General features: G+C 41.7%; 1 protein-coding gene across 1 annotated transcript in view; it reads left to right on the plus strand.

The window, feature by feature from the left end:
* Window positions 1-13301, plus strand: part of taok3a (TAO kinase 3a) — a 124825-nt gene that overhangs the window by 19341 nt on the left and 92183 nt on the right. The window contains 1 exon segment of the mRNA XM_068005688.1: window positions 12208-12319. The gene's annotated coding sequence lies outside the window, so the exon portion shown is untranslated.

Below are 13301 nucleotides of genomic sequence, written 5' to 3' on the forward strand. Positions count from 1 at the left end.
GTTGTTTACGTGCAAATTGAACAGCAACTTCCAGCGACTGCACATGTGCAGTTAAACGAGGAAATCCAGAAGTTGCTGTCCGAGATGTCCTGCTCCTCCAAAAGCTGCATGAAAGCGGCCTCTCACCGTATGGCTCACCATTCAAATGTATTGAATGGCGTGACGTTTCCTGTACTTACCTCATTAGATACGGGCTAAACGCTCGAAAAAAGAAGTTCGGGCTTGTCCATTCCAGCATAAGTACCCTTTTAATGGTGTGATAAGTCTTAATTGCTGCCAAACAATCTCTGGCACTGAATTAACTTTTACAACTGGACTCTCATTCCTCCAGTTTTTAATTATTGTTGGACATTTAAAAAAAAGTAAATAATTTTTTAAAAACTTTTTCTTTCAGTCTTTTTTTAATCTGTCTCTTAATCCAATTGTTCTTTCCCTCTTTTTTTTTAATTTCACTTACTGCACCTGATTTGACATTGAATTTACTATTCCAACTTATACTTCCTGGTTCAGACTGTGCTGCTCATTGAAGAATCATTAATCAGGTTATGGCGATACACAGTTGCTTACCTTGTTCACACAGGTCCCAGTTGCCCTGTAGAGGGCGCCACCCTAATTGGCTGTCTCGTTGACAGCAACTTGCCGTGCAAAACCCCATTTTAAAAAGTCTATGGGCAAGTGCAAGTCTAATGGACAGTGTCATTCCTGTTGTGTTGGGGGTGAGGGGGGAGCGGATGCGTTCTTTCATGAGTTGAATTGCCTCAATACCCTGCAAAATCTCTTCCATGGTTTGCAAGGGAGGTACAGAATAAGTTCTGCCAGACATTTTAAATCAGCAAGGAGCACTGCACAAGGCGTGCTGTTCAGGAGAAAATAGAGACATCCCCTATAAATCAGTAAAGCTAATCATATTGCCAAGGCAGGTCAATCCAGTGACATTTAGCATTTGCACAAGCTGTTAAATGTTTCACAGGCAGGAAAGATTTTAAGAAAATGACTTCTAATCTAATCCTTACGAGATGCCTGAGGGCAAACAATAGTATAATGGGAAATTGATTCAGAGAATAAGATATGATCTATAATGCCAGTGGTGATTGGTAAAATTAGATTCCGATATATTACTGTTTCACTTATGATTTGAAGTGGCATAAATTTATTATTGTTAGAATTTTAATGTGCTGTTCTTAAAAAAAAAATGTTTAAATTGGGCCTGAAATTCCAAGGTCCCCTGCTCTGCTGCCAGAAGTATGGTGAAGTGGGACTTAGTTGCTGGTTGACATAGACCTCGCCTTGAAATGTGGGGATGGGTCTTTTTTAATTAGTTGGGGGTGGGGGGTGGGTCTGCGCTTGTACTCGTGCGTCAAAGACACCTGCCCTAACTCCCTGCTGGAGAATCGGAGGGTCACCCTGCTGCTCCAGTACCAAATTGGAGGCCCTTATTGAACTGACCAGGTAAGGAATAATGTTTTAACCTTTGATATTACACCAGGGCCAACTTTCCAAAGCTAACAGATCCCTTCTGGGATTAAATACCTTTTCTGTGAAGCATGTTGAGGCATTTTGATTGCCCATAATGGAACATATACCTGCTTTCAGTAAGTGTATCTTCCACTTGCCTTAAGGAAGGTGTGTTGGCCAGAATTCCTAGGAATGCCCCCAGGCATGTCACAAACTTTCAGTGGCCTTGGGGAGGACGGGCGGAAGATTTGTCCATCCCCTCCCCACCTCACTGAGATTGGACTTCGGATTGCAGAATATATGGATTGGAAATGTTGATCTCGGATACATTCTCCCCCCCCCCCCCCCCCCGCCCTAATTTCTGGCCTTTTCCCTTCCTCCCATCCCCCCCCCCCCCAATTTCTGGCCTTTTCCTGTTCGTTCTTTCTTGCCCTCACCCATCCCCCCCCCCCCCCCACCCCGGTCCCCCACACATATTTTGGCTGCCATTTATTCTATAAAAGTATTAAGCTGTCCCAGACAGCAATTTTGTTGCCATTCACTAAATCTGCACCATTTTAAGAATAACATGAATAATAACAATTGCAACAAAAATTGACAATGCAACTGTTAAATTAATTTTTCTTAGTGATTATAAAACAGTTCCAAATAAGTCCATCGGTTTCTAAAATCTATTTCATTATTTGAATATTTAGTGTTAATTGGACAAGCAGAAGGAAATGTGCTATCTTGTGAAATGATGTTTTCATTTTAAATTATACATAAATCTGGTGTCTAAATCATTCGGCAGTACATTTTTTAAGACTTGGATCTCCCATGGCATTGCTTACTATAAGTCGGATGATACATATTCACTCAATTGTCTCTGCACTGCAGCTTGTCTGTCTCCTTTTTCTGATTTGATATCTTTTTCATTCTTTCTTTGTCTTTTACTATTGTGTCTCAGTTTTTGGTGCCTTGGGTGGGAGGTTGTTGGTTGTATGGTGAGGAAGGCAGCATTTTGTGGTGGTGGCTGCTAGGCAACAAATGGGGGAGGCATCCGGTTAGTGCTTGGTTGGTAGGTTGTTGATGTCTTCTGAACTGTTGCTAACTGGTGGGGATGGATCCAGTCCACTGGCTGAATTTTATGGTGGTGATCATGGCGTCAGGGAGGGTTGCTACCAGGAATGGGAGGTGGTATGATGGAGAGGGAAGGGATGAGGGGCAGGAAGGCACACGTGCTGGAGATGCGTTGAGCGGGAGGTAATGGGGAGATGAAAGGGCGTAGGATGGGAAGAAATGAAAGGTAGGAAGTGAGGAGCAGGAAGTTATAGATATGTGGGGCAGGCAGCAGTAGTTGGGAAGAGAGAAAGGGTAGTCACCTGGAATGGCAAGTGGTAGGAGAGAGAACAAAGGGTGAGGAGCAGGTAGGAACAGATATTCTGGGTGTTCAGGGGTGGAGGCAATAGGAGGGTGAGGGAAGGAACCAGTCCTTGTGTTCACAGTAGAGAAGAAAGGATGAGGGGTGTGTGCTCAGTGTTGGAAGAGTGAAAGGATGAGGGATGGCATTGGGAATGTGAAGGGAGGGAGAAGTTTTAAAGAATTGGAGACCTGTTATGGGGGTGGTGGGGGCAGGGCAAGGGGTGGCTGAAAAGTGTGAAAGCATTGCAGGTAAACTTGTTCTGTAGGTATAATTAACACAAATCATGCATGTCACTTTTGGTGGAATTGGAAAGTTTAAAAAGTCACTGGAAAGCTTCTGGAGATCTGTGTGGATATCAGCAATTGTAGCATTTGTCCTTAATACTCTTATTTGCTTTGCTTCTCTTCCAGCTTCTGTGCTATTGATTTTGACAGAAGCTTCACTCCAGGGTGCTGATTTAAATTTATCTTCACTGATACTGCTTTGTTGGTTTATGTAAGTTAGGTAAAAATTTTGACAAGTTTTTAAACTCTGGCTTTCTTGGGAATGTAGACACCAGATAGCAATCTGATTCTGAAAATGGTATTATTCCTCTTGTGCTTCCAGTTCATACTAAACAACAAATTGGATTGTTTCCCTGCTAAACCATATATGATATTCCAACAAATGTATTTCTAGTAGTATTTTGTTTTATAAATGAATGCTGCACTTTTTCCTTGCCCGTGCACTAAAACCGAATTTGGGCTTCCCTCCGCATCAGCATGTTGTGTACATACTGTGAATGCAATTTCTGATGACCACTTCAAATTCTGCTAACTTTTTTGCGATAGAAATATTACCCTTGTTTATTCCAACACATTAACCTTTTCTCTCTGTGTGAATGTCACAAGACCAACATTTGATGTGTGATAGCATTTTCAACTCATTTGTTGAAACAAAATTGTGCCATTCAAAAACACACTAATTAACCAGAGCTAATATTTTGAGCTGCTAGTCTAAACATGTAATAAAATTGAAAGTATTGTAGCCCCCTTTGAATTTGATTTGGTATGCAGTGCTGGACCCATCATTTGTTTTGAGTATCAGAAAATTTGGTAGTCATATACCACTTTTCCATCCCACAAGTTTCCAGAAGACACTAAAACATGCAGTTCTAGAGTGCTGGGTGATCTCTGGCAGCTTACTCAAGTGGTTCATTTTTAGGCTTACAGAAAAAGATTGATTGGCAGACTATTCAATTGTGGAGGTCTTCACTGGCCTAATCTTGCTGGTTCAGAATAGAAACCCTGGCTATTTTTTCTTGCACGCCCCCCCAAATTCTCAAATAAGTTGCAGCTGAGGTCAACTGTAGCGCTGAGACCTGCTAACTCTGCTCGGATGAGTGATAGAACCTTAGAAATCGCTGGTCTGCATGGGTTGGTTCCACACCAGCCAGTGCACTTACCAATTGAAGTATCAAGCGATTTAACAGCTTAAATTCTAACTCTTGACTAAAATGCATATGAGCACAGGGGTAATGGGCGAACTGGACTTGGTGCGAGTTAGGATAAGGGTAGCAGAATTTTGGATGAACTCAAGTTTACGGACTATACAAGGTAAGAAGCCAACCAGGAGAGCATTGGAATAGTCGAAACTGTAGACTGTTTGGCTGTAGTGTGCTGTTTCAATAGACTTTGTTTGCTGTAAAATAGACTGTTTGCTATGATTTCTGCCATAAGTCCCGCCCAGCCTCCGACTCGGTGGTTGGCAGTGTGACTCGCTACCAGTTTTGCTGTCGTTTGAGGGATAAATGTTGGCTAAGACACCTAGAGTGTCTATCTGAGGGGACAGATAGGGTCTTGGTTTAACACCTCATCTGAAAGACTGCACTTCTGACAATGCTTTAGGTGACAGACTGAAAGAGAGACCAGGAGAGTTCTGTCAAGAGGCTGGCTGCTTTGTGCACATGACCAAGTTTTTCAGTGCATAGGATTTATGCTGGAAAATCTATTTGTACTTTTCTACATTTAAATTTCCTGTGTAAACTGTCAGCTCTTCAAAAACAACCCACTAAAGCAACATTACCAGCTCTCGTCACTGAATTCTGATGGTCTGCCTCTGCTTCTCCACTCTGTTTCTGTGTTCAGAAGATGTGTTCAGTTCGCCCTTGTTCTTCATCTCAGACCAATGATTGTGCAGGCCTTGCACACACTCAGTTTACCCATGCAGCCACTGGTCCTGCCACATGACACTGCAGCAGATCTTCAAGCTGCTAGCGTCAGAAGAGAGTTGGGAGGCTCGAGCTTGGAGGATCCAGCACCAGGTGTGTCAAGAAAAATGCTTAATGACTAGTACCAAAAGCTCTTTACCATACTGAGCACTCAGTACAGAACCCTGTGAATACAATGTCAGTATTGTAACTAATATACCATTTTAAAAAAAAATTGTGCATAACCCATGAATTGTATTACTTCGAGCATCTTCCACACAAGAGGAAAGCCTAACTTGACTAGTTCTGGGAAAACCATTTGCTTCCCACAAGGAAAAAAATATTATAGATGGATGGTGCTGTACATGGTATCCTATTCTTGGTTGTTTTTCCCGAATTAAAAAGATTGTGTCCTCTGATCCTGACGACGTACTACTTATCACTGTCCAAAATAGTGGGACTGCTCCTGCCTGGCTCAATTCCTATCTATCCAGTCGTAGCCATAGAATCTCCTTTAATGGCTTCTCTTCCCCCACGTTACCTCTGGAATCCCCCAAGGATATATCCTTGCCTCCCTCCCATTTCTCATCTACATTCTGCCCCTCGGTGAAATCATCTGAAAACGTAATGTCAGGTTTCACGTACGCTGACAACACCCAGCTGTACCTCACCACTAACTCTCTCGACCCCTCCACTGCCTCTGATTTGTCACGCTGCTTGTCCAACATCCAGTATTGGATGAGCAGAAATTTCCTCCAATTAAATATTGGGAAAACAAACTTCATTCCCTTGCCACTGACTTCATCCCTCTCCCTGGCCACTCTGAGATTGAACCAGATTGTTCACAACCTTGGCCTCCTATTTGACCGAGTTGAGCTTCCAACCCCATATCCTCTTCCATCACCAAGATTGCCTACTTCCACTTCTGTGACATCACCTATCTGTACCCCTGCCTCAGCTCATCTGCTGAAACCCTCATCCATGCCTTTTGTTACATCTAGTTTCAACTATTCCAATGCTCTCCTGGTTGGCTTCTTACCTTGTATCGTCCGTAAACTTGAGTTCATCCAAAATTCTGCTATCCTTATCCTAACTCGCATCAAGTCCAGTTCGCCCATTACCCCTGTGCTCTGTGACCTACATTGGCTCCTGGCCAAGCAACGCCTCAATTTTAAAGTTTCTATCCTTGTTTTCAAATCCCTCCATGGCGCCTCACCTCTGAGTAGTCTCCTTCAGCTCTGCAACACTCTTGAGATCTCTGCGCTCCTCCAGTTCTGGCCTCTTGCTCATCCCCGATTTCCATTGCTCTACCATTGGCTGCCGTGCCTTCAGCTGTCTAGGCCCTAAGCTCTGAAATTCCCTCCTGAAACCTCTCCATCTCTCTCCCTCCTCCTTTTATGACGCTCCTTAAAATATACCTCTTTGACCATGCTTTCGGTCACTTGTCATATCTCCTAATGTGGCTCGGTGTTAAATTTTGTTTGCTAATGCTCCTGTGAAGTGCCTTGGGATGTTTTACTAATTGAAAGGCATTATAGAAATGCAAGTTGTTGTATTGAAATTCTACCACTTTCCGTGAGCAGTTCAGATTAGGTCCTCCAGCGCACCTCCTCCGTTGTCCAGCTGGGTGGGACTGCTGTGCTCATCTGGTTCCATTCTTTTCTATCCAGTTGTAGCCAGCGAATCACCTGCAATGGCTTCTCTTCCCGCTCCCGCACCGTTACCTCTGGAGTCCGCCAAGGATCTATCCTTGATCCCCTCCTATTTCTCATCTACATGCTGCCAGTCAGCGATGTCCGAAAACACAATATCAGGTTCCACGTGTACACTGACACTAGCTCAACTCACAACCACTGTCTCTCATTTGTCACATTTGAGTACTGGATGAGCAAAAATTTCCTCCAGCTAAATATTAGGAAAACCAAAGCCATTGTGTTTCGTCCCCACTGCAAACTCCAATCCTTAGCTAACTACTTCATCTCTCTCCGTGTCCACTGTCTGAGGTTGAGCCAGACCATTCGCAACCTTGGCAACCTATTTGACGCTGAGATGAGCTTCCAACCACATATCCACTCCATCACCAAGACCGATGTTACTTCCACCTAAGTAACATCGCCTGTCTCTGCCCCTGCTCAGTTCAGCTGCTGCTGAAACCCTCATCCATGCCTTTATCTCCAGACTGGACTATTCCAATGGCCTCCTGGCCTCCCATCTTCCACTCTCCATAAACTTAAGCTCATCCAAAACTCTGCTGCCCATATCCTAACTCACACCAAGTCCCGAACTCCCATCACCCTATCTGTAACCTCCTCCAGCCCTACAACCCTCTGCACTCCTCCGATTCTCGCCTCTTGTACCTCCTCATTTTAATCGCTCCACCATTGGAGTCCATGCCTTTGCTGCCTAGGCCCTAAGCACTAGAATTCTCTCTGTAAACCTCTCTGCCTCTCTACCCCTCTCTCCTTTAAGGTGCTCCTTTAAAACCGACCTCCTTGATCAAGCTTTTTGTTATCTGTCCTAATACTTCATTGTGATTTAGTGTGAAATTTTGTTTGATAACCACTCACCCACCAAACGCTTCACCAAGATTCAAGGTGTACGCACCGATCATCAAGCCTGCATAATGAAGAACAACAAATCAGTGCTTTTCTAACTAGGATATGCATACAAATAAGACCATTTCTCAGCTCTTCTCATAATTTAACCCTGAATATGTCTGTAGGACAGGTTGCATAAAATAACTTGTATTCCTTTGACTATAGAAAATTGAGGGGTGATCTGATCTAGATGTTTAAAATGTTAAAGAATTCTAAAGGGTAGGTACTGAGAAACTATTTCCTCTGCTGTTGGAATCAAGAACGAGGGGGATATAATCTTAAAATTCGAGCTAGGCCATTTCGAAGGGAAATCAGGAAGCACTTTTTCACACAAAGGCTAGTAGAAACCTGAAATTCTCTTTCCCCCAAAAGGCTGTGGATGCTGGGACAATTGGAGTTTTCAAGACTGAGATCGATATATTTTTGTTGGGTAAGGGTATCAAGGGATACTGAGGTAAGGCGGGTAAATTGAGTTAAGGTACAGATCAGCCATGATCTAATTTAATGGTGCAGCAGGCTTGAGGGGCTGAATCACCTCCTGTTCCTACGTTCCATGCCAAGAAACCTTTTCTGTAATGTTGGTCTTTCAGCAATTACTCACTGGGCAGCACCTGCTCAGCCAGAACCCAGTTTGCAGCAAAATGGGGAAGAGTTGCAGCAGCTGCATGAGTTTGAAATAACTGGAGAATATTGATCTTTTACACTTAGATTTGTGGGCTAGTCAAGTCATACCCTTCACAGGACCCTACAATAGTGGCATTATTAGCTGTGATCATAAAATTGCTGCCACCTGATACAGTTTGCCCCAGATGAGAGAACCAGCCTATATTGCAGTTATTTTGCTCCTCAAAGATTTGGGAGAGAGGAGGGAGGACTTTTCCCAATACCAGACCTCAGGATTTTAAATAAATTTTGCCAACAGGAAAGGTTTAAGATATTCATACTACCTCAGATTATTCAGGCACTATGCCAGAGGATTGGTTAGAGATGTAGAAGTGTTTTCCTATGGTTTTAAAACCAGATGGAATACAACTTTTGTGTAATGGTGTGCTACAGAGCCAGTTAGTTCTACCTTGCTTAAGAACATAAGAAATAGGAGCAGGAGTAGGCCATCCAGCCACTCGAGCCTGCTCCGCCATTCAACAAGATTGTGGCTGATCTTTTACCTCAACGCCATTTTCTTGCACTATCCTCATATCCCTTGATGCCTTTAATATCTAGAAATCTATCGATCTCTGTTTTGAATATACTTTATGACTGAGCCTCCACAGCCCTCTGGGGTAGAGAATTCCAAAAATTCACCCTCTGAGCGAATTACTATCTTGAGTGCTTGGTATCTGTCACATTCTGAAATAATACTACCATTTGATAAAAGCCTGTCTAACCCTTAACCATTAAACTCCCCTAAAATTGAAGTAAAATCTGGCATGAGCTATTACTCGAGCATTTTTAAAAGATCTGTTGAAAATTTGAACTATGGGCCAGGGATCTAGGATTCCTGAGTGAGAGAATAGGTTTTGTTGTACTCTGAAAATGTTCTGTGCTATTTTATATAGATTTCTGTTTTTCAAGAGCTAATGTCATGTTTGTTGATCAAATTTGTTTCTTGACAAGTTTAAGTTTCTTTAAGTAGGGATTGCTAGCAGCAGTGTATTGGATTTATTAGTTAAAGACAGTTACATCGAATCTATAAGCATAGACACAGGCCATTTGGCCCCACTGGCCAGCATTTATGCTCCACATAGCCTTCTCCCTACTTCATCATCTAATCCTATCAGCATACCCCTCTATTCCTTTCTCTCTCCTGTCCTTATCTAGCTTCCCTTTAAATGCATCTATGCTATTTGCCTCAATTACTCCTTTATGGTAGTACGTTCCACGTTTTTACCAACCTTTTGGGTGAAGAAGTTTCTCCTGAATTCCCTATTGGATTTATTAGTGACTCTTCTATTTATGACCTCTAGTTTTGGACTCCCCCACACATGGAAGCATTTTCTCTACGTGTACCCTATCAAACCCTTTCATTATCTTAAAGGCCTCTATCTGGTCACCCCTCAGCCTTCTCTTTTCTAGAGAAAAGAGCCCAGCCCCTTCAGCCTTTCCTGATAAGGATATCCTCTGGTACTATCCTTGTGAATCTTTATTACACCTTCTCCAATGCCTCTATATCCTTTTTATACTGTGGAGACCAGAACTGTGCACAATATCCAAGTGTGGTCTAACCAAGGTTCTATACAAGTTTAACATAATTTCTCTGCTTTTCAATTCTATCCCTCTAGAAATGAACCCCAGTGCTTGGTTTGCCTTTTTTAATGCCTTATTAACCTGCGTTGCTACTTTTGTGTATCTGTACCCTTTGCTCCTTACCCCAATTAGACTTATTATCCAAGCAGTATGTGGCCTCCTTATTCTTCCTACCAAAATGTACCACCTCATACTTGCCTATAGTGAAATTCATTTGCCAATTACAGACCCATTCTGCAAGTTTATTAATGTGTTGCATTCTTTTGTATTAACTACACCCCCTAATTTGGTGTCGTCTGCAAATTTTGAAATTGTACTTCGATTCCTGAGTCCAAATCGTTAATGTAATTTGTGAACGACAGTGGTCCCAGCACCGATGCCTGAGGAACACCACTTCCCACCTTTTGTCAGTCTGAGTAGCTATCCTTAACCCCCTATTCTCTGTTTTCTGTTTTGTAGCCAGCTTGCTATCCGTTCTGCTACCTGTCCCCTGACTCTACATGCTCTGACTGTCATCATGAGTCTAAAATGTGGTACCTTATCAAAGGGCTTTTGAAAATCCAAATATATTATACCTACTGCATTACTGTTGTCTACTTTTTCTGTTACTACTTCAAATAATGCAATAAGGTATTCAAAGACAATGCATGAATTCTAGACTCCAAATAAGTTTTTAAACAGCTGCAATTTTTTTTTGATACAGGAAATTTCTTGCAAGCCGGGGTGTCAACCATCACCCCCAAAACAGATTATCTGGTCATATATTTTTGCTGTTAATAGGACCTTGCAATGTGAAAATTGGCTGCCACAGTTCCCCACAATACAATAGTGACTACATTTCATTGGCTAGCTGTAAAGTGGTTTGTGATGTCCTGAAGTTGTGAAAGGTGCTATATAAGTGCATTCTTGCTTTTCATTCTTGCGCTTTATCCCCTTCTCTTTCTCCCCTTCTCTTTCTCCCTCTTGCGTCCATACCCATCAATTTAATGAAGTTTTGTTGTAAGGAAATTGAGATGGGCAGATTGTGAGTAGGTTTTGCAATATGGGTTTACACCCACTAAAAACTGCTTATAGTACCCAGACTGACTTATTGCAAAGACAGAAAACACCACTCTTCCCCACCCCCACCCGCAAACCACCATTTCTAAACTGAATTCAAACACAGCTTCCAGTGGCGACTAATCAATGTACTTCCTGGTACTTTTGACAGATTTATTTTTGGAAAACAATTAAAGAATCGTGGTAGAATAGATTTTTCAAATACTTATAACTGGGCTGGTTATGTCAGATTTCACAAGTGCCTACTGAAGATTGGTGACATCTTAATAAGCTATTTCCAATCTAGTGCAGTGCTGTATAAATCTGCAAATCCACAGACTATGTTGCAATTATTCTGCACATGGGGGTTTGTTGCCTGAACTGAGTGTGCTAGTACCAAAAGCCGAATTGTTTGGGCTGGCTTTTTGACTAGCAAGTCTCTGCAAGAGGTGTTCTTGCTTCAAACTGATTGCAGTGTAACTTCAGCTGAAATTTATTCTTCAAACATTTTGATGGAGGGACTGGGTGGGAAAATTGGTGGCTCCTTGTGCAGTCATAGGGTTGGGGGGGAAAGCAAAAGTTGGCTGCTTCAATCCATTCTTAACATTCAAAATCTCTACTAAGGCAGGGTTCTGTAGCACCACTCCATATATGTATGAGCATATGTATGGAACTTTGCTGTATTCTTTTTCTCCCCCCCGACCCTTTAGCAATGTAACTATAGCTTTTGACTCACATAGCTCTTCATATACTGTTAATACTGTGCTGATACTATAACTACAACAAAAGTTTTATTGTCTTTAATGTTTACCAACCAGCAAGTCTGCATTCCAGATGAGGTTAAGACTAGAATTGAACTGATTTTTTTAAAATGGGAAGTGTTGAATGAAATACCCAAAAATAATAGGAGGAGGAAAAATTCACCACCAGCATGTGGGGGAACTGGTTTTGTTTCATTCTCTGTTCTGACCATTTCACTTTTGGAAAATTTTTAATTTGATACAAAAGGAAAGCAAGAGACCATCACTGTTTTAAGTATGCATGTACTTTACTAAAATTGTATTGGACATCTGGGATTACTATCTGTATTCAATTAGACAAAAATGGTGCTCCAGTAGTTATCTAAATAAATTAAGGATATAAAGGAATGTTCATAGATACTGGCAGTTTCAGGATTAGTGTACAATTAATTGTGCAGAAGCACTGACCACTCTGCTTCGTTAGAATTGGGACATGAGCTGGAGTTCCATTTTTAAAAAAAATCTGATTTCTCTTCTCCACAGGTATCTTGAGTGAACTGCAAGATCCAAGGACAGAAAAAGAGCCCAAAAAAACACAATATGGTCCTGATATGCAGGGGCTAAAGCAAGACATTTTAGTGAACCATTTTGAAAGGTATGTTTTGCTTATTAAAAGCATATTTACATAAGAACATAAGAAATAGGAGTAGACCTTATGGCCCCTTGAACCTGCTCCGCCATTCAAGGAGATCATGGCTGATCTTTGGCCTCATCTCTACTTTCCTGCCTGATCCCCATATCCCTTGATTCCCCTTGAGTCCAAAAATCTAACTATCTCAGTCTTGAACATATTCAACGACTCAGCATCCACAGCCCTCTGGGGTAGAGAATTCCAAAAATTCACAACTGAGTGAAGAAATTCCTTCTCATCTCAGTCTTAAATTGGCTGACCCCTTATCCTGAGACAATGCCCCCTAGTTCTAGACTTGCCAGCCAGGGGAAACAACCTCTCCAGTATCTACCCTGTCAAACCCCTTCCTTACAGAAAGGAAAGTGAGCAAAATTGCCTTGAGTTCAGAACCTAATTTAGCTATAGATTATTGAACTTAAACTATTCCTGCATGTACTAACATTTGAGCCCTTATTATATTGAAAGTGAGTGCAAAGTTTATTGTCAATATATTATTGCTGAAGTAAAAACTTGGTAATTCCATGCTCGTGCACATAACTCTGTTCTCCAAAGATGTACCTTGAAAGTACAAAGCTTTAGTTTCATACTAATTCCTGCCATACTCCCGCTCATCAAGTCCATTTTCCACTGCTTTCCATAAAACTGCCGCCCTTGAATACGATTCCAATTGTTATCAAAATAATTAAATTCTGACATGAAACTTCTGGACACCCAACAGCTTGTGTGTTTCTGTATTGCAACTTTTTTTTCAAACCTAGAAGTAGTTATGGTTTGTTGAATATACTTGTATGTCATAAGTTCTTCCTGTGTTTTAACATATCAAATGTAGCCAAATCCCTAATGTGTTTAGATGAAAAGCAAGTTTTTGGCCACTGAAAACACACTTTATTTTAAGTTGTTTTAAACTCCAAAGTGTAGAAATTGCAAGCTAGGAAGAAGGAACAAG

This window comes from Heptranchias perlo, chromosome 25, assembly GCF_035084215.1.
Source record: "Heptranchias perlo isolate sHepPer1 chromosome 25, sHepPer1.hap1, whole genome shotgun sequence".
Lineage (NCBI taxonomy): Eukaryota > Metazoa > Chordata > Chondrichthyes > Hexanchiformes > Hexanchidae > Heptranchias > Heptranchias perlo.